At 39.9% G+C, this 20,627-nt stretch overlaps 1 protein-coding gene across 2 annotated transcripts in view; it reads right to left on the bottom strand.

The window, feature by feature from the left end:
* Positions 1-2,070: 2,070 nt before the first annotated feature.
* Positions 2,071-20,627, bottom strand: part of col9a2 (procollagen, type IX, alpha 2) — a 162,435-nt gene continuing 143,878 nt past the window's right edge. For both annotated transcript variants that reach the window (XM_085940013.1, XM_085940011.1), the window contains one exon: positions 2,071-2,454. The gene's annotated coding sequence lies outside the window, so the exon portion shown is untranslated. The remainder of the gene's footprint in view (positions 2,455-20,627) is intronic.

Below are 20,627 nucleotides of genomic sequence, written 5' to 3'. Positions count from 1 at the left end.
TTCAATTTAGAAGACGGTATCACACTCAACTGTTTACCAGCCTGATTGAGACCAGATGACTTTGTCTTACTCTAATTTATCTCTCACGTCCCCCCCCCCAACCCCGATGGACTCTCAGCCCTTAAGACAACTTTCTTTCGCTTCAATTGGCCTCACTTGAGTCTCACAAGCTCCCAGGTGCTTCCATATCTGAACGTAGGGACAAACCCCAAATGATAACATTTGACTAATTCCTTGAACAAATAGATGAGCGCCGGGGAAACTATTAACTCACAGGCATCCAGCTATGCCCCACATGACGTTCGCCCGCTGTGATATCCACCGCTTGAACTGATCTCTGTCTGCCTCTTTCATCTGAGCAGACATCCCCAGCTTGGGGGGATGGTTGGGAGGAACAAGAGAAAACTCTTGAGATGAAAGAAATCTGACCTGAGAAAGCTCTACTGACGGACGTAGATAGCTCGCCATGTAGCCATTGCGTTGCATATTTGGAGTAAAAATGAAAGTAATAAATAGATTGATGATTGCAGATGAAAGCCATAATGAGCACTTCATTTGGGACCAAAGGGAGGGTAGAAGACAGCTACCTGGCATGAAAGAGGGCTCTAAAACCCTTGACATTTCCTTAACCTCTTGTTCAGAAACCCAAGTAGCCAAATAAATAACCGTGATTAACAAAGGAGATTTTACTCAGATGGTGTCTAATTCCAAGGTCAAGTTTGGTCTCCACTCAAAGTCTTGACATATAATTGCGCAACCACGGACACGAAAATTAAACGAGTCCCATTTTGACACACTCCAATTCAGCGAAAGGTGGTGACATGAAGTTCGACCACACGGATGTGAGCTGAGCTTTCAATGCTTAAAAGGGGTTGGACATGTTCAAGGCAATCACAAGCTAATTGCTCTTGGTGAGCATGGCAACATCAGCCGCTACAGTGAGTTTTCCTTCGCTTCATTAGCGCTGTTGTACTTTGATACAAACACGGCTTTCGAAAACAAGGTAATTAGTCCAATCGGAGTAAATAAACTATTTTTAAATATTCAAGCCGCTGACAATGGTGGGATAATCAAATGCTGAATTTGACAAACAAAAAAAAAAAAATACACATTACATCAAAACCATGATTTATCTTTTTGGTTTAACACAAAATTGAGCTCTATGCTTGGATTTTTTTGGACATTGATATTTGAAAGCCATTTAAAGAATTACCTTGTTAAATCCCGTCATTGGAATCAATCATAGGTGACCTTTTACTGCCACCGCCGAGTGTGCAAAGCCTTGATTAAGCGTGCCACTGCTTGTTAGTCACAATGTCCCTCTGCTATTTTCCATCCCACACCTTCTAATCACAGCCAAACACTCAAAACATTTGCAACTTTCGTTAGCTGATTACCAACCTTGGCAACCTTTTGCAACTCAACAATCAACGTGTCTCCATTTTATGTCCGTTGCAAAGATGACAACAATGGGAGAGGGGGGTGGGTGGGGGGATACAGCAAAAGACTTTTCTGAGGTCTGTTTGGTTTCCCGCAACCTCGAATTTGCTGAAAGAATAGCTTGAAACCACAAAGCAAGGGGCCGCTTGATGTATGAGCCAGAGGATGATGTGTAAGAGATTGCCCAGGGTCTTCCTATCAAGTCCAAAAAATCATATCAACGCTATGACAGTGGCAGCCAAGGGAAGAGTGGAAAAGAGAAAAATGGGGGGAGCCTGTAGTTTGAAAACAACAGACTAGAATTCTGAAACAACAACAACAACAACAACAAAAAGAACAATGACTCATTTTCTACCAAAGCAGGTTCAAAACAAAGTATAGGTGGAAATGTTAAAAATGCTTTTAAAGAGACTCACAGCTTTTATTTAAACGCTGAGCTATGATTGGCTACAATCTCATAATTAGAGCCAAGAAAAGTTGTTTGTTGCATCTAGGGTCAACCTGAAGACATCCAAGAAAGAAAAGTGCTAGGTTTAAAACAACAACAAGTTGACATTTAAATAGCAACCTGCAGAGAAGCTTGTAATACACAAAGCTGTTAATCTCCGTTATTGCTACAGCATCCTTGAATCGCTTTTTTTTAGTACTCGATAACATTGGTTGACAAGTTCAAGAAGTGGACTCCACAAACTGGACTAACATAACAGACAAAAAAAATATTTTGTATCCTCCCAGGTCGAGCTAGAACCGATTTTATTTTATTTTTTTTAACAAAAAATGCATCCATCCATGTTCTGCTCGCAAAATTTTTTTTTGTTTTTACCCATTTGGTTTGCGTGTTCACGGAGTGAGTGACAGATAGTCAAGCTCTGCCTGGGAGATCCAAAAAGCCCTTGCGACTGTGTCTGACGCTTCACTGATCCGGGGCGAGGCTTTTTATTTCTGCATCCTCCGAACGGACAGCTGCTCTGTCAGGTCACTCCAAGTCATGGCGACCTGACATGGCATTCCAACCTGAACAAAAAAAAAAAAGCTGAACTACTGTAACAGAGTTACAGAAGGCTATAAGTATATGAAAGTACACAAAGTTCCCCTGCGATATAATTATTTGACTGTTATTTTTAATGATGCTGCAATTTCAGTGCCAGGATGCAATAGTTAACGGCGGCTCTGAGCAAGGCCTTAGGCTCACTTCTGAGTTGCGAGGGAAAATTCCCTGAATTCCCAGAATAGCACCTGTTTTCAAAAAGGTGACAGACAGCTCTTTCATTGGCGTATTGCGCACAGTTGCCGTTGGAAACCGACACTCAGATCTTAATGACATTTCAATTTCATTGCACCATCGTCATTAATTATTGTATTGCTCTTTGGAATAATTTGGATTTATGGTCTGGAATAGTTATTTCCTTTTTTTGAACACGGAAGCCAAAATAAAGAAATATTCCTTTGGTCCATTTACAAAACATCACTCAGATGAAAAATGGATTGCTTTCACTTTGATGTGATTTATTTGCAGCTGAGTCCAGACAACAAATTCTCTGCCTCTTATCTTTGTTTGCCTTCACTGCCGGTTGGCTCATCAATAGTTGGCGGTTACAGCGGCGTTTGTGTTTGACAAGCCACAAATCATTAAATCATATCAATGAAGTTGTGACACGGGCTTTGTTGTAAACTGAGCACTGGGCTACAATTTGGACTTGCGACGGAAAGTCTTTTCTTCTAATGATCAAAATTGATTACGGGGGTCACGGTATTCATGGCAGTTATTCCGGCACCAAGGGCCACACTATGACTGTCAACACCTTATATTATGTACAGTATAGGCTACCCAACAAACTGATGATTTGAAGCTGGGTTAAAAAAAAAAATCACATATTGAATGAATGGTAAAAAAAATGGTAGCAATATCTGTGGTTTTTGAAAGTGAAGACAATTTACAATTTTATTATTGACACATGAAGTCGATTTGTCTTCGCGGGCCACGTAAAATGATGTGATGGGCCGCAGCTGGTCCTCGAGCCTTATGTTTGACACCCATGTCCTATCATGTTGATTTTTCTATATAAACAACAGATTTCCATAATAGTTTATTAAGTGACGGTTAAAGCTTTTTTTAAAAGCTTTTTTTATCCACCTCCAGCTGTCTAACCCTGTCTTTGGTGACACATGATGACTGTCAGGTTTTTTTTTTCGAGTCTAGTCTAGTCGAGCCGCCACTCTGCCTCCAGGTAGAGCATCCCTCAGGGGGTCAGGGATCAAGGAAAGCGTCACAGACTGACACGTCAACCGACTCTCAGAAAGACTTTTCAGTCAGAATGACCAGCTGCTCAGATGTGGACTACTATTTGATCTTCACTCTAAACTGTATCTTATCTTTTTGTGCATTTTCTCTCAACCTGATCTTTTGGAAAGGGTGCCCAAACAAAATACATGTTTTGGTGTCTTAATGATTACCCAAGCGTTTGTGGAAAAAGGCCATGGTGTTAAAATCACAATTTTGTGGGCAGAAGGACCAATCAAGTTTCAATTTTGCACTTTCTTCCCCCACCCAGATTGCCCTGCTTGCTTGTCTTTTTTTTTTTTTTTTTGCTTACTCCCTCCTCTTTCTCTGTTTCTCCATAATCCTTGGAGGCAGTGCTGACAGCAGAGGTATGATAGAGGAGAGCCTGCTGGAGCAGGGAGGGAAATGATCTGCTAATGGTACACTCGCTCCCAAAGGACACCTGCTTACACTCTACTACTCTGCTGAGCACTTAGCTGCTGCTGTGTGTGTGTTTGTGTGTCCATGTTTGTTTGTACAAGAGGCATTCTCATCTTTGTAGGGTATACACCTTTTTTCAATCAGCGACCCTCTGTTCTCTTCAACATCACGTTTCCATCCAAGCGGAAGTATCCCTTCGACGGGACTCCTACAGGTGCTCGGAATTTTGACAACCAGTGCAATCGGGGCTCGTGAAATTAAACTAGGTTTGATTAAAATAATTAGAATTTGATTAGACACCACAAAGCACTTCATAAGCATTCCTCACAGCGGCCAACGCTCTGTTTTGTGGATAATAAACAATCAAGTAAATTGATTAACCCCCAAGCCGCGGTTTCATTCTCATTTCAGATATTCACACATTTGCGCTCATAGTCATTTCTAGAAATAAATTTAATCCCATTGGACCAAAGATGCTGGAGTGTCATTTTAATGGCATGCGAGAATCATGTTTTGCTACCACAGCAACGAGCCGTGGAGTTCAAACCTAAACACGATGTGTGGAAAATGTATGCATTATAGATCCCAAATGACAACAACTAGTCCTCCAGCGCTTGCAAGGTAATCTAATATTAATCTGTGTAATCATGAAATTGAATCCATTAAAGTAATACAGCTTCTAATGTAATAATATAACAGGATGACTTTGGGAACCAATAAGGGGCAAGTAAACATTTTTAATCGGCGGCTAGAAAGTCACATGACATGAATCTGACACCAAGCATAGCCGGAACATATGTGCCTATAAAAATGAAAACAGAAACATTTGGAGACTTCTGACTTAAAGCCACATACTTGTCCAGTAAGGTTGCCATGGAAACAAGACTTTCTTTTATATCCATATACGACCATATTTGGAGCATGTGAGTGTAACTCGGGTGGCCTTTATTGAAGACGCTTATCTGGATTGAATTCAATCAACGGAAATGTTTCGCTCGAAAACATCCCATCTGAATTGACAATTGTAACTTTGAACTGATTCTTCTGTCACCGGTGAGCCCTGCTTGTTATTTTTGGAGGGTGCTGGTAATTAAGAGTCCGTGCGTTTGTTTGTTTTTAACACCACGGCAGATTTGTGTTTACACCAAAGTGGCACAATTAGTGGATCAATATGAAGTAGAGAAGCGGCGAGCACTTCAGTCACTTTAACTTGGATGAAAATATGGATGCACGCGAGGTGGATACAATAAAGTAGAATTACTTATGCAAATGGTATGATTAAGGTGCCAGGTAAACAGGAAGTGAATATGTAATCTGTATTTAGGATGAAATATTCAATATGCACTGATGTGTGCTTAATTAAGACTTGAGGTGTTTTTTTTTCACGATTGTTGATATATATATATATATATATATATATATATATATTTTTTTTTTATTTTTTTTATTTTTTTTTATCCATATATATGTATATATATATATATAAATATAATATATATAAATGGATAAAAATATATTTTATTTTTAATACATTATATTTTCATTTATTTATATATATTTTTATATATAGAATATTTAAACTATATTTATATAGATTTTTTTATATTATTTATTTATATATCTATATAAATATCTATATAAATATCTATATATATATATCTATATATATATATCTATCTATCTGTATATATATATATATATATATATATATATGTATATATATATATATATATATATATATATATATATATATTAGATATTATAATATTTAGACACTAAGTAAAAGTGGACAATTCCCCTTAGCACAGATAAATATGGCTCACACGGCACTGGGGTGCCACGGTCTCTGTGTGCCGCTCAGGTATGATAGATGAGAACGACGTGGGAGGCTGATTGTTCCCGCGCCACCCCCCCCCTTCACGGAGGGCCGAGGTTTAAGGTCTCATCTCCCTGATCAGCGGGTGGTAGATGACTTTAATGAGTGGACGTAAAGGGCAGCATGTGTCTGTGCACTGCAAATACGCACAAAAGAAAAAAAAAGATTGATGCAACAAAGCTTGAGATTTAATTCACCAGTAAAAATATCCAGAAGTCACTTTGCGTGTGTACGGCTTTGCCGAGAATCACCTCCCTACCACCGCGCGTCATCATCCGACAAAGCTGGATTTAAACTCTATGAAGGTGACACGCTCAAAAGGCACAATCCTACACACGCAAATTACACATTCTCGCAAAAGACATGAAAAAGACGGCAAGCAAATGAGGATTTGTCCATCCTCTTACCTCCCGCTAAAGTGCTCTATCTCCACAAACCACATTTTTTTTTATTAATTTCATGTCACATCTCACTTGACTCAAAAGTAACTTGCCTCAACTTGTATTTCTATTTTTTCTTTTTCTCACCAAGTACTTGCAGAACAAAGCCTCACCGGCAATGAAAGTGAGGAAGAAGGCTGTGAGATTACAGTCGACTGCCGCCTCCTCATTTTCTTTTGCCCTTTAGATAATGTCAAGTTAAGTAAAAGACTGTAGCAAAGGTAGCCTAACCAATGATTTTGTCCCGTTTCACGATTTCTCAGCTTAATATCGGAAATGACAAAGAAAGGACATGCCGAGGGTTGTAGCGGAAGAGTGTTTCCAAAAATGCTTAAGCGTAGCATTTGTCATATATTCATATATAGAAAGCATTAGCCCAACTGCTGATTCTTCGTGACCTCCCCAATCAAGCCAGCTCGCCACCATTTTCTTCACTGATTGTTACTCTTCTGCCATCCGTATTTAATCGGCCACTCTTAGCTGTTCATCAGTGCATGAACTCGTTTTGGCCTCATCAGCTTCTATTAAATGAACAAGCCTATCCTCACATCCTCAACTGAACCTTATCAGCCATTCCAATAACCCAACAACCCCGTTTTGGTTTGACAGCGTACTTTGCATTTATTTTGCCGGAGGTTGTTGTTTTTCCCCCCCACTAGCCTTCAACATGTGTTGTTAATAACAAGCGAGTGTCGCCACCAGTGTCCGGAAAAAGGAAAATAACATTGAATGGGGGACCCACCCTTCGGGGATAGCTTGATTATTTGTAGCTCAAGTTTGATCATGGTTTGTTGCATCCAATGTAAGAGTGGACAAGATAACAAAGAAGGACAAAGCAGAAAAAAAAAGAAATTAAGGGATGGGCATGTTGCTTTGTTCCAGAATAAAACAAAAGTTCAAACTAACTTTGAACTAACAATTTAAAGAATTTATTTATCCTATACGGCTCCAACTCTACAATATAATTTGGATGTATTTACGAGGCCGTTATTCACAATGACTTTAAATATATCATCAGAAGTTTTTATGTCTGTAATTATTCTGTTTGTGTGAATGTTTGTAGATTCAAGTTCAAGCTCACCTCTAGTGTCCGGAAAGTTAACGCCGGGGAAAAAAAAATCATAAACAAGCTTCCTTTTCTTCGCTTCACATCTGTCCGAGCCTTGCCCTGATTGCTTTGCGGTTGCACTTTAATTGCCAATTAGTGGGGAGACCAAGACAGCAATCACAATAGGTGTAAGCGAGTGCGTGTGTGTGTGTGTGCGTTTATTTTGGTAAGCCGAGGCGAGAAATTCTTTGTACGGGTCAACATGTATTTTTCCGATAAAGTAACCTCCTTTTACAACTGTCAGTACTTGTAGACATGGTTACAATTCTATGTTTAACAACAACAATAATGCTGGTAGTATGAAAATAAATAGAATGAAATCATCAGTGCAGTATATTTCTATAAGAACATAAAAAAAAATGTTGCCATTCGCAAATTCACGTCGCCTTTCGATAACCGCACTGGTCGCAAATTCTTTTGTTCCAGTCTGACCTTTTCCGGCTCGATTTCCACCCAGCAAGACTTAATTTGCCATGACTTTTATTTCCTCTCATGGGGTATCCCCTTAGCATGCTTGTCCATGGGTTGGCATACAAAACGGGTCAAATACTAAAATTGGAATCAAGGGGCTCGATGAGAGCGATGTCAACTATTTTTTATTTTTTTGGAGTGCTCGGGTATCGAATAGCACGAGGAAGGTTTTGATTAACTTCATCCTAATGCCAACGCTGTAACTTACATTTGAAATCAGATGGGACTTGAGTCAAATTTTGAAAGTCTAATGGCTTGATAATAAAAAAAAAAGCCACAATGGGATTTATAGGAAGAGGTAAATAGCGGGACAGAGGTGCCGCGCACAACACGACAACTTGGCGTGTCAGTCAAGGAGATTGATGGAAAGGAGTCGGGCTCTTTGTGTTTCTGATTGCATTTGCATAGGAGTCACTCGAGTGAATTTCAATGAATGTGTTCATCAACGACATGCAAATCGAGCATGATCATCCCAATAATTCATATCAAAACCTATAGGGAGTATATTTCAAAACAGATGTATCAAAGTATCGTTACTCGCAGCAACAGCCGACTGTTTTGCAATAAATCATTAAAAATGAGTCAAAGAGAAAATTGTCATTCATTTAATTTAATTTTAATAGCCTGTCCTTGTTTTGCTCCTTTTTTGCAAAGTACTCAATTTTATTTAATGAACACAAAATTGGCTCTTTTGCCACTTTTTGATGACATATGACAGCCCTCAACCTTCCTTGGAAAAAAAAAAAAGGCTGCCTGAATGCACTTTTCAAAGACTTTGCGTCATAATCGGAAGCATCGACCTCTGATGAAAGCTTCGCTTTCCATTCAAACATCCCCGCGTCGTCGTTTCCGATTCCTCTCCACGGTGACATACGTTCTAATCACCGGGTCACATTTTTTTTGCTCTCGCCGACATCAAAAGGCCCACGTGGAGATGCAAAAACAATCTCAAAAGACGCAGCGGAAAGAGAAGGAGGAGGGAAAGTGACTTCCCGGATTGGTTATGCGGAGGAGGAGAATGGCACATCTGACACCTCCTTCCTCGCCATGCCGACGAGATACAAATATACGCTAACTCTGATGATGAATAAAGTCATTCCTTCAAACCTGTACTTATATCATGACGTCATCATATTGCAACGCCAAAAGCTAGTCCTGCTTAAAGATCCTCCTTTTTTCTACATGTACCTGACGGTGCCTGCCTGCAGCACTGAATAAATGACACTGTTCTCTGGCTCATTACAAATGGATTCTGTACTGTGGTTAGACCTGCGGCGTTTCATAGCACAAACATCACAAACCGTGTCCGAGCTCTCCGTGGTGCTGAAATAACTTGAATTACTCATTACTTGGTATGGAAGGCAGTGATTTTTGAATCCATCTGCACATTAATGGATTCCAATGATCAAAGGAGAGACCAGCTAATTTCTGAGCACTTCATTCTTGGAAATTTCTTTTTTTGCCATTTTATTTCCACTAATTTTTTTAGAAATAGCATTCATACAATGAACCGAAGATTCAAATTAATTTTCTAAAAATAAATAAAAATGGAGGTTTCAAAAAAGCTACAATAATCTCCTGTTCTTGGAAAGGCATGCACAAACACACAAACAAACACACACACACACACACACACACACACACACACACACACACACACACACACACACACACACACACACTTAATCAGAGCCCACACACTTTGCCGTATCTCCACTTAGACTCATTTGTAGAGCTTTTGACTAGCTGAGGGAATAAAAAGAAAACACTTTGTGAGTTCTTTCTTGTTTACCAAGTGCACTACCTTGTCTTACTTCCGCAATCTACCCAAGCGGTACATTTACATGGAACGGGTCACCTTTTCACCTCTCAGGTCCAAATATTACCCTGCACCAAGTCTGCCAGCTTTGAATCCAAGTACACAAAGTCCCATTTCTGATAAAGCACCCAGAAGGCAAAGGTTCCCTCAAAGGAATGAAAAAAATATAAAAATGCACACGCACCCAGAAAAAACTTGAACTCAGCGGCATCCCCGTGAGAGAAAACATGTTTTGTCGTGAGAGTAAATATGGTTCCTGACTCTTTTGAAAGTCTATTTATACACGCTGAGCTGTAGGTTGAACTGTCACACGAGAGCGAGGGAGATGTCAGTCTAAAAATCATGAAGTGACAACATTGAAATTTTCTCCAGGCAATTTGCATCTGGCTGATCCCCCAATTATGCTAATTATCAGTTTTGCTATAGTTTAGCACATTTCGTGGAGGCAAGTATATTTAGCAGGACTCTGCCATGGCAAAAATACAAAATAAACTTTTAGGCTTACACTTAATATTCATTTTTTTTTATCGCATTGGTCTTGTGTGATCACCTCCAGCAATATTGTAATTTAACCTTTTATTATAATGAAGTTAATAATTATTGATAAACATTAATTTGGCAAAAATTTTGATTTTGTGACTGAATTTTACAAACAGCACAGATAAATTATTCTTTTGCACACTTCCACCTACTGTGTCAATTTTTTTTGGCCGATGTGAATAATCTCGACCGCATGTGCGTGTGCATGCACACGAGATCATGACGCCTTCAAATTGATTAAACATATTGCCCCTAAACTCCCCCTTGCATAATGCGTGTGTATCAAGAATCTGAATAATTTAGTCCATTTTCAAAATATTATGCAAATTATAAGGAAAAGTTAATTATTTTGCAATGTAACCATGGCAACTGGATTTCTAATGCCTTATCTCTGTGGGTACTTTCTTTGAAATACCTTCTGGTGTGAGCAAGTTTCGTATTAAAAAAAAAAAGTTCAGGATTTATCACAATGTTCTGACCCAGTGTGATTTCATCTGAATTGTTTTTTTTTGGGGGTTAGAGTTAGGGGGGGGGGGGATTGTAGCCTCCAGCTACAAATCCAAATATCCATTATGCAAAAATGTTGCCTTTTTCTGTCTTCTCATCACCCAAATTATTACTAATGTGCCGTGTGGGCCTCATGCAGATTAGGCGCATTCGGTATGCAACAACAGCCTTTATATTTTAATTGTCTTTCAATTTAATTTGTCCCACTAACGCTCTCATCCTCACACTGCCCCAGTTTGATGTATAACCACGTTTAAGCGACTAAATAAAATACATGCCCCTCACACTAAAGCTCCACACTGATTCTTTTATTTTCACAAAGCAGCAAGTGGAGGCACACGGAGAAACAAGTAATTGTGAGTAATCAAGTCTGTCTGCAGTCCTAATTACGCTCACATCTGGCATTTAGTCACCCATGAGTTGCCAAACACGCCAGGATAAACAAACCCTTGGAGTCACTTCTTGCCCATCAAAGGAAAAAAAAAAAAAAACTTTTGAAAAGGAAGAAATACACAGACGTGACGAGCCAATTCATTCTCTTCAAAGTGGCAGCAACAAGCTTCTTTCTCACTTGGGCTCTCTAAAAATTGCTATGCAGCAACCGATTGCAGTAAAATAGGGTGGAACTGTGAGAATAAGGACATTTCTGATTGCATGGAAAGCTTTTTGTGCAAGCTGATGTGTTTGTGTTGGACCAGCAGATGATACATAAACCTCGAACGCAACCACAGTTGGGAGGGGCAAACAAACACATTTTGAAGCTTCTTGCTGAGTAATTATCTTGAAATATTCAATCAAGTTACCGTATTTTTCGGACTATAAGGCGCACCGGACTATAAGGCGCACCATCGGCTTTTGAGAAAATTTTAGGTTTTTAGGTGCGCCTTATAGTCCGGAAAATACGATATATATCAAGAAATTCTAAAGATAAAAGCCGACCTGTGAATCCGTCTTGATCGAGAACATGCTAAACAATCCGAGGACAACTCGTGACAAGAATACGACCGAACAAAGAAGCTCGAGGGCCCGTCGAAGGAACAACGAGACTGCTGCAAATCGGTCGAGCCGCGGCTTGTGGCGCTGGCTAATCAAATCGGAGCCGCTCGTCAAACTCCGGCTGACACCGCGAGCTGCAGCAATTAGGGCCGCCTCGACAGAGAAGGAGTTTTATGCTCGTGGGCTGATTGACACACATCAGTTGGCACGGTTGTAACACTCACTCCGAAATAATCGGAACAGCTATTGTTTGCAGCACATGGCACCGGTGCATTTCCAACTCTGAAATATGTGCAATCTGTGAATGTGGGAGATGCTTGGCGATAACTAAGGTACGCTTTACGAGCTTTGCTGGCCTGATGAAGAGGCTCAATTGGCCGGGCCGGTATTTCTGCACGAGTCTACGAATGAGCATCTATTATTCACGATATAATTATGCAGCAAGCCACTTTGTCAGACAGTCAATCAGAATCTCGCTTTTCACTATGCCGCCTTTATATATGCGCCACAAGAGAATAAACAGAATGAATGGAGCGGGTTTTCTTAGAAGCGGATCAAAATAAACACATTTCAATACCGTTGAATCGAAACGTCAAATGAGAGTTGTTGAACCATGACGGAGGGTCAGTACGGTGAAAGAAATACTCGACATATTTTACCATGCTTTCCAAAGTGGATACTATGTGTCGGATGTGTAAACATAGAACACAGAGTTGGCCTTGGTGGAAGAGAATATACGTCTTTTCCGCTTTTGGCTTATTTGTTTTTCCATCTGTCAAGCCCATCTGGTTTGGAGCATTCGAAAACAACTATTGCAATTTGTTTTTACCAAATTTGGTGGAGGAATCAAGCATGGGATAAAGAATAAACTATAATAAGACGGGGGAAAAAAAAAACCATTTATGTGCATCTGTTGGTGAAATTACCAGAGCCACTAAACAAAATACAAAATCAGACTAAACGGATCAGCCCAAACAACAAAAATGATAAAATGAATGGAATGACACAAAAAGCTAAAACTGAAGGTTAAAATTCTTTTAAGCTCATTAAAGTCTTTGGTAATTGCTAAGGGAAGCCAAGAGGGACAAAGTTCAATAGCGTAGCTGCAGTATAAGGCAATAACCCGTTTCACTGCAGGTGTACAATGATAAAAGCGCTGAGTCATACCATTGATCACCAATTAACGGGACAAAAAAGTCACTGCCATTGGCATTATGGCCGATTGAACCTGACTTTAGTGCCGACTCTCCAATTTTAATCACTTGAGTTGATACAAGTGATTAACGGGAAACGCTCATCGTAAATCAAGTCCAAATAGCAGTTTTGCCTCTTTTGTTCAATGACGAACGACATCAGAATATTTAAAAGGGCGAAAAAACCACAGCAAAATTTATTGACTCCCAACTGTCAATAAGCCACGCCCACTTTTGCCACACACAATCTGTCTTCTTTGGATTTTCCTTATGGATTCCATCATCTCGCTATCTTGGAAGCTGAAAATTTCAGTGTCATAAATCATGTCATTATTCAGCCGACATTGCCTTCGCCAGTCGTGTCTTGCGATTCCCGCATGTCGTCTTTTTTTTCCAGTTACTGTGGCTCCCTCTCACATTTCCATGCATGTAAGGTTAATTGAACTGACTGAGATGTGAAAAGGTATGAGCGTGAGGGTGGAAAGATGTTCTCGCCGATTGACTGCCAATCATTCTCTTGCCTAAAGTCAACTGGAACCGAAGCCGGCTCACCCACGACCATTACGAGGATGAAAAAAGTATAAGGCGGGATTTGTATGCGGACTTGAAGAAAAATCAATTTCCATGCCGGGGTATCAATTAGTGTCGCAAACACACAAAATGGGATGTGAACGTTCTCCTGATAAAAATGGGACCTGTTTTCGACACACAGAAACTCTAGGCGGATAACTTCTAATGATTCCCTGTGAGACTAATTTAATCAAAATTAATGACATGGAAAATGAGAGGTTGAGATGGAATGGTGAACAAATGGCCGCTCAAAACAGTCCGTGCGTGCTGGTAAACAACTAAAAGGAGACAAAAAAAAAAAGAAAAAGCCACTCTCTGTGTTTGCCAGTCAAAGCTGTTCTAAATATTGACACTATGTTTTTATATCTTACATATGTTTGTGTGCATATTCACTCTCCTTTGAAAACAGTAGCGAATGTTATGAGCGACAAAAGCCGTATGCATTTGGATCAAAACGGCATGTTTGTGCTGTAAAGTACTGAGGAAAAAAATAAAAAATAAAAAAATCAAGCCCACTTTACTGTAATGATATTGACTGGAGAATTTGATTCGAAAACGGGGGAAAGTGTTTCTAATAGCCAAGCCGCATAGCGAAGAAGAGCGGGAGAAAAGGAAGACAGTGTTATGGAGGAAAAAAAAAAAAGGACAAGACAGGCGGAGGATGATGGATGCTTTGAACAATGTCGTTGACAAATTGAGTGTAATGGGAAGGTAATTTCCAATTCAATACATCAGTGTAACTATTGTGTCAGAGCAGGGGGCAACATTTTCAGTTTCAAACACAAAATCCTGATTAGGACTGATGCCGCAACAGTCTATGTTAAAAAATAAATAAATAAAAAAAGCCACTATTATCACATTCGGAGCAGGAAATGACATCACACATGTTGCCTAGCTACATATCTAGTTCTTTTTTAATTGAATTAATTAATTAATTTCTAAATCCAATCCCATTTTTGAAACTTGAAACTAAAACTAATTGCATCAATATTGACTGACAAATCAGCCCGTGTAACATCTTTTATTTCGGATTTGTTTGCCAGCAACAACTTGAGTCATTTGCTCCATTCGATAGCAAAATAAGGGCGCATTGATCGACTGCGGACTCATGAAGGCCAAAATCAAGATGACATGGATATTGGGTTTTCCTTGAACAAAATGTCAGTAGGGGAATGAAGGGGGGTCTCTTCGATCATTCTGTGGCCCCGCTGATCCACTTTGATAGCAGTTTGCCCCATTAGCGCTTTAAAAGTATCAGCAACAATGTGTGTGTGTGTGTATAAACTACACTACATACATCTTTGCAATAGTTTTTTTTTTTTCGTCCCTGCACGAAGTCCAGGTAAGTGGCTGCTGATAGGCCCTCCTGGCATTTTCTTGTTTGTCTTGATTGACGTGCACTGTAAGAGGTGTCAAAGAAACGACGTGATTTTGACAGCGGGCCAGCGAGAGTCATCTTCATTAAATATCCGTCCAAGGCAGGCTTGGTGCTCAGGGTCGCGACGCTATTGTGAATTCAGAATGTTTGAGCTTTGTTTTGGTTTCATAGCTGTCCGTAGATTTTTCTATGCTTTTTCTGCATCCTTCGTCCACAAAGAACAGCAGTGCCATTTTGCCGAGTACTGGCTCTATATTATATAGAGCAGTGTTTGTCAACCTTTTTTCCATTCATGGCAGACCTTTTCATTGGGAAAAAATCTCGAGGCGCACCAACAGAAACCTGTTAAGACGTAGCCACCTATATTAACAATATCATCGTTCTAGAATAGGTATCAACTCAAAAATGCATTTGATCATCTTTTATATTTTTTCTTTCAAATAAAAAGTACACTTAAAGTGCAATAATATTTGGGAAAGATTTTACTGTTACAATATGAAAAGTTGCATGTACAAAATGTAAATCTCACTATATTTTACTCAGTGTGAAACCTGTGCATGTTTGGATGAACACATCTGATATCCTGGTTAATTTGTTTTAAAAAATATTTTTAGACCAATTAGGTGAAATTAGACAATTTTCCACGGCACACCTGACGATCACTCACGGCACACTAGTGTGCCACGGTACAGTGGTTGACAAACACATGTGTTAACACAAATGCACATGAACGCAGAAAACGCCTCGGGTCAGCATTGTAATCCTGTTATTCATCACACGAGATGAAAATACAAGAGCTTGTCAAGAGAAAACACGCAACTACACGAAGATAACTGTTTCGCAACATGTGCTTAAACATGATGATGTCATCGTCCGGAGCATTTTGTATATTTTAATTAATGATGCATAGCATTACGAAGTAGTGAGCATAAGAGGCTAAACGGGGTCAAAGGATCCAAATTGAAAAATAATCTTTATAGTTAACTTAAACCATGTAAGGTTTTATTTCTGTTTGGTGCATTTGTTTTCATTTTTGTTACATCAGACAGTGACTGATATTGATATTTGGTTTATGCAAAGGGATGGAAGGAATCTGTTCCCACAGCTGGAATTCCCGATCAATATCTTGGTACAATCATGGTGTAATGAACCCGCGCTTGTAGATTTAGAAACGTTCTGCTTTTTAATTATGGAGAGAAACAAAATGAAGAATCTCACAATTTGCATGGATTAGATTCCACAGTTAGCTACGGCGAGGCAATTTGCCACTGTGTCACACAAATATGATTATTTTTTTTTTTTTTACTTGCATATGGACAAATTAATAAAATTAGGAGGAAAATATTTTTGAACAGTCACAAAAATTTAATTCCCACTTGAAAATGTTTATTAGCAGTTCCTACATTGACCTAACCCATATTAGCACTACACCAAAACTAAAAAAAAATATAGTTGTCAGACATTCCCAAACTGACATTGAGAGAACACGGCATGCTTTATATTTATCAAATGTGGGTGGAACTATCCCAAGGGCATTCCATATTTCAGATGCTTTGTATCGCAACACCCCCACCTTGTGTATTAGATCCCCCCGCCCTCCCCCATCCACCACACCGGGACACTAGCTCCAGATTGATTTTAATCAGACCTGTCACTGGATCAATGCAAGTTTATTACCCCCGCAAGGAGCAGCGGCAATGAAGCTCTGCCCCCTTGGGAAGTGTAGTTTTACCAGCCTTCATACAACTTGCGAGCCAGCGAGCGTCCCTCAGAGACCGTCTGGCATGGGGAATTGCACTTTTTATTGTGCGTAGTAAATATCATTGTTATTCCTCCGAAAAGTGATGGATTGGCCAGTGATGCGGTTGTGAAATGGAATTGAAAAGTGTCCCATAACACAACACAGCATAGCTGAGAGGACATTTGGGCTTTGTTGAATACAAAATGTCAAGATCAGACGCAGATAGACAAAAAAAAGGAAGCACGCAACAGTAAATGCTATTTATGTGCATTGCCTATCTTGTCAGCCTGGTGGGAGGGAACTGTCAGTTTCCCGGCCCGCCTGCCGAATGTTTTGTCGTGCGTTTGAAGTCCTGCTTTTGATTTTTCCCATTGACCACCACGACTGTTCATTCATTAACCAAATGGTAATTCCGACATAAACTGCCGACTTAAGCATTTCTAAGCACTTGTGTGCCAGTAAACACACCAATTTACATGATCCCATTCTCTCGGGGTTTAAACAATTACAAACAAAAGGTTTGTAACTACTATCGTCGCCATACTTCATCGTCCCTCCTGCTTTGTCCGATGATGTACGAGGTGAACCTAATACTCTTCTCAGCAACCCAATGTCCTGATTACAAACAATAATTCATTGTTACTTACAGTAATAAAGAGCTAATGGAGCCTCATAAATCTACTCTTGAAGTACTAACGTTTAATCCAGGAGGGTGTCGCCGCTTGGCCCCTGAAGAGCCCAATCGAGTCGAACAGGAAAGTCGTTGTCAATCCGTTGCCATTCGAAAAACCTTTATTGACTCCGATACAAGTCCAGAAAACTAAATAGTCAACGAAGGGAGGTGAGCTTAGTGTTTGGATTTTATGAGTGATTAATTACGTCGCGAGTGTTTTGTATAGCATGAAGGATAAGTTAGAATATCATCCAAAAATGCCTCATAAGGCCGGAAGATTCCATCCTTGCCAAACACGGGTATTCAAATACATTACTTTGGATTAATGGACCACCTCGAGAGAGAATGGTGGTGTTCGCATAACATTACTCCAGTCAGTCACCGAGGATGCTTCATTGAGATTCCACTCATCATTTCCCTTCCTCTCCCCCCCCTCCCACCTTGTTTCCTCAGTCGGGGTGAAGCGCCTTCCCTTGCAGCGTTACATAAGTGCCCTGGAGTGAAGCATAAATGCAGAGAGTAACTCATGTATACTTTGCACATGTAATCCTTTGGAATCAGTCATTATGCTCTTAAAGAGGGATTAAATGACAAGGCGAGTTGATAAGACTCAATAGATGATGTTCATGAAGGACTTCAGTCATTTCCAGACAGCACTTAGTGTTAATTTAAAAGACTTGCACTGGGATGGGAGATTCGAAGGAACACGTGAAAAATACGGCCGATGGATGCCGATGGTCGGAAAGTTATGATTTGGGGTCAGAAGTGGAAGCGAGGTGATGTGATAAGTGGGTCGTTTGATTCATTTGCATCCAATGTCAAATGCATCGCTCTCACTCACGGCCAAATGTGTTTTGAAATTTATGCCGATGTAGCACATTAACGCAGCCGTGGAATGAATAGCCGTTGCTGTCATGTGACATTACGACATGCGGGGGCTTATTCCTGAAAGATCCCACCCCCCCTCACTCGTCCCGTTGGACCGGCCCATTAAACATGTAGACAAGAGACAGAAAAGTCGCGGGCAGCCGAGTGTCGCTTATTCAAACGATCAATCATACATTAGCCTCGTAGCAGAGCCACCTGAGTAACCTAGCAAATAGAAGGTGAGAAGAAAACAGTGGCGGCTAACAGCGAGCAGAAGGTGTGAAAATCTTAATAAAATGGCAGCATAACGAGCCAGCTCTGTTTGTTATATCTAGGCCAAGTGAGAAAAGCTTTTTTTTTTGGAAGCGTTTAATCAATTAAATCAAAAGAATTGAGATGAATAAACTTCATGTTTTGATTTTCAAAAAAAATATACTACCAAGACAAAAGTACTATTGAAGGTCATTAACATGCAACGCAAGAGTTGAACATCAAGAATAAAAAGCTGTCTGTGCTTTTTAATCCAAAAGGAAAAGTACGTATGTAGCCTTCCTGCTTTATCTGATTAAAAGTGCTTTTCAAAGCAGCAGAAAAGAGATTGTAAATATTTCATCTTCACTGCAGTCGACCACAACATGAAGCCATGTTTAGACTTTCTTGCTTGCTTTCTTTTCCTTGTCCATCAGAGCTTCTGAGAGTTTGACTTCTAGTCCAAAAGAACCTCATAGATTTCATCTAACAACAACCAATTTGATCACTGTGAATATTTCATCATTTGTTTCAGCAAAGAGCAAATTTGATGTTGCTTTTTTTTTTTCCCCCCCCCTCGGTGTCATGATTCTTTGGAGCGTGACTATTAAAAGACGCCAAGTGTGTAAATTATGAACAGAGGCTAAAATGGGAGTCGTGCACGCATGCTGCAGTTGTTTAACTACACGCAGCCGAATTGTACATCGTAATTCCCACAGCGTGCCATTTTTTTATGTTATTTTTTTTTTTAATTGCAGACAAGTGAAGGGCACACGGGGTTGTGTCATCGCATTTGTGCAACAAAACACTTTTGAAAAAAAAAAAGAAAACATCAGTAGTGATTTCTGCCACATATCTGTCTTCTTTTGTGTACTCGTATGCGGTCACAAAGCGACTGGGGAATAACAGCGCTGGCCTTTGCCTTTTACTGTTTGCCGTGCTTATTGGAGCATGGCGTCTATGCTATGACGCAGCTCCCAAAGCAAAGATTCCATTTAGTTAAGAGCCTATACAAGACCTGTCTTGGGGCTAAAACACAAAGCGGCAAAAAAAAAAAACGGACAGTAGTGGGAAAGTCATCAAGGGGCTTAAAATGGAGGACGGCGGTGGGTAATTGGTTGTGTGCGAGTGATGGATGGCTTTTAGAACGAGCAGGTAAAACTCAACCAGACGGTCCTTAAAAACTTTATCGTGGGCTGTGTACACATGAAACAAATTCTGACGTGTTTTATTTATTTATTTCATTTTATTTAATTTTATTTATTTTATTGGATTTTTTTTACATGCGCCAAACTACTGCCTGAGCATTGCTTCATTTATTAGCTAACAGTTCCGCCATTTCTTTTTTTTTCTTTAGGAAAGTGGCACTATGCTACGTAATCTCATCTGGATTGGATTATTGTATTCGCAAAATGATGGAACTATAGCAACACATCTTCTGCCCTTCCAAAGGGTGATGGGTGTTTTCTGCTGGCATGAAATTGCTAACTCATCTCCTTGAGGGCAAGATCAAACGTCATCACAACTGTCAAGGTGGATTTAATTCATCGTCTCCCTCGGCCCACCTTGCGGTGATGGAGTGCAACAAGGTTTCTCAAGTCAACTGGCGATAAAGTTCAATTAGGGTCTTGGACCAGAAATTTTTTATTTGATTTTTTTTTTTTTTACAACACTGTCTTCTTTTGTGTAAAAGGGATTATTTGTGTTTAAGCGTTAATTGTTGTGTTCATCTGCAGTAGTGATTTAATCAATACCCGAGGAGCCACCGTGACAAGTTATCGATCGTGCTTTCAGGGAATCCCAAAATTATTTTCCTTTGGTACCTTTCAATATTCACTAAATTGAACGATAGCTTAACCAGATCCCGTCGTTATCTGTGACTATAGCCCAATAAATAAAGTCACGGTTCCACGCTGTTGAAATGAACTCGCCCGGCCAAAGTCAAATGATCGTTTTCTTTGTGTGAACTCGTGTGGCCCCTAACGAGCAGTGATGGATGGCGCTACACACTCCGGTCTACACTTGGCTTCAGATGATCTTGAATGTGTAGAGGGGATG

Source organism: Syngnathus leptorhynchus, chromosome 20 (assembly GCF_054491065.1).
Source record: "Syngnathus leptorhynchus isolate UIUO chromosome 20, UIUO_Slep, whole genome shotgun sequence".
NCBI classification, from domain to species: domain Eukaryota; kingdom Metazoa; phylum Chordata; class Actinopteri; order Syngnathiformes; family Syngnathidae; genus Syngnathus; species Syngnathus leptorhynchus.
The sequence above is the reverse complement of the archived record's forward strand: the minus strand, read 5'-3'. Positions and strand labels throughout refer to the sequence as shown.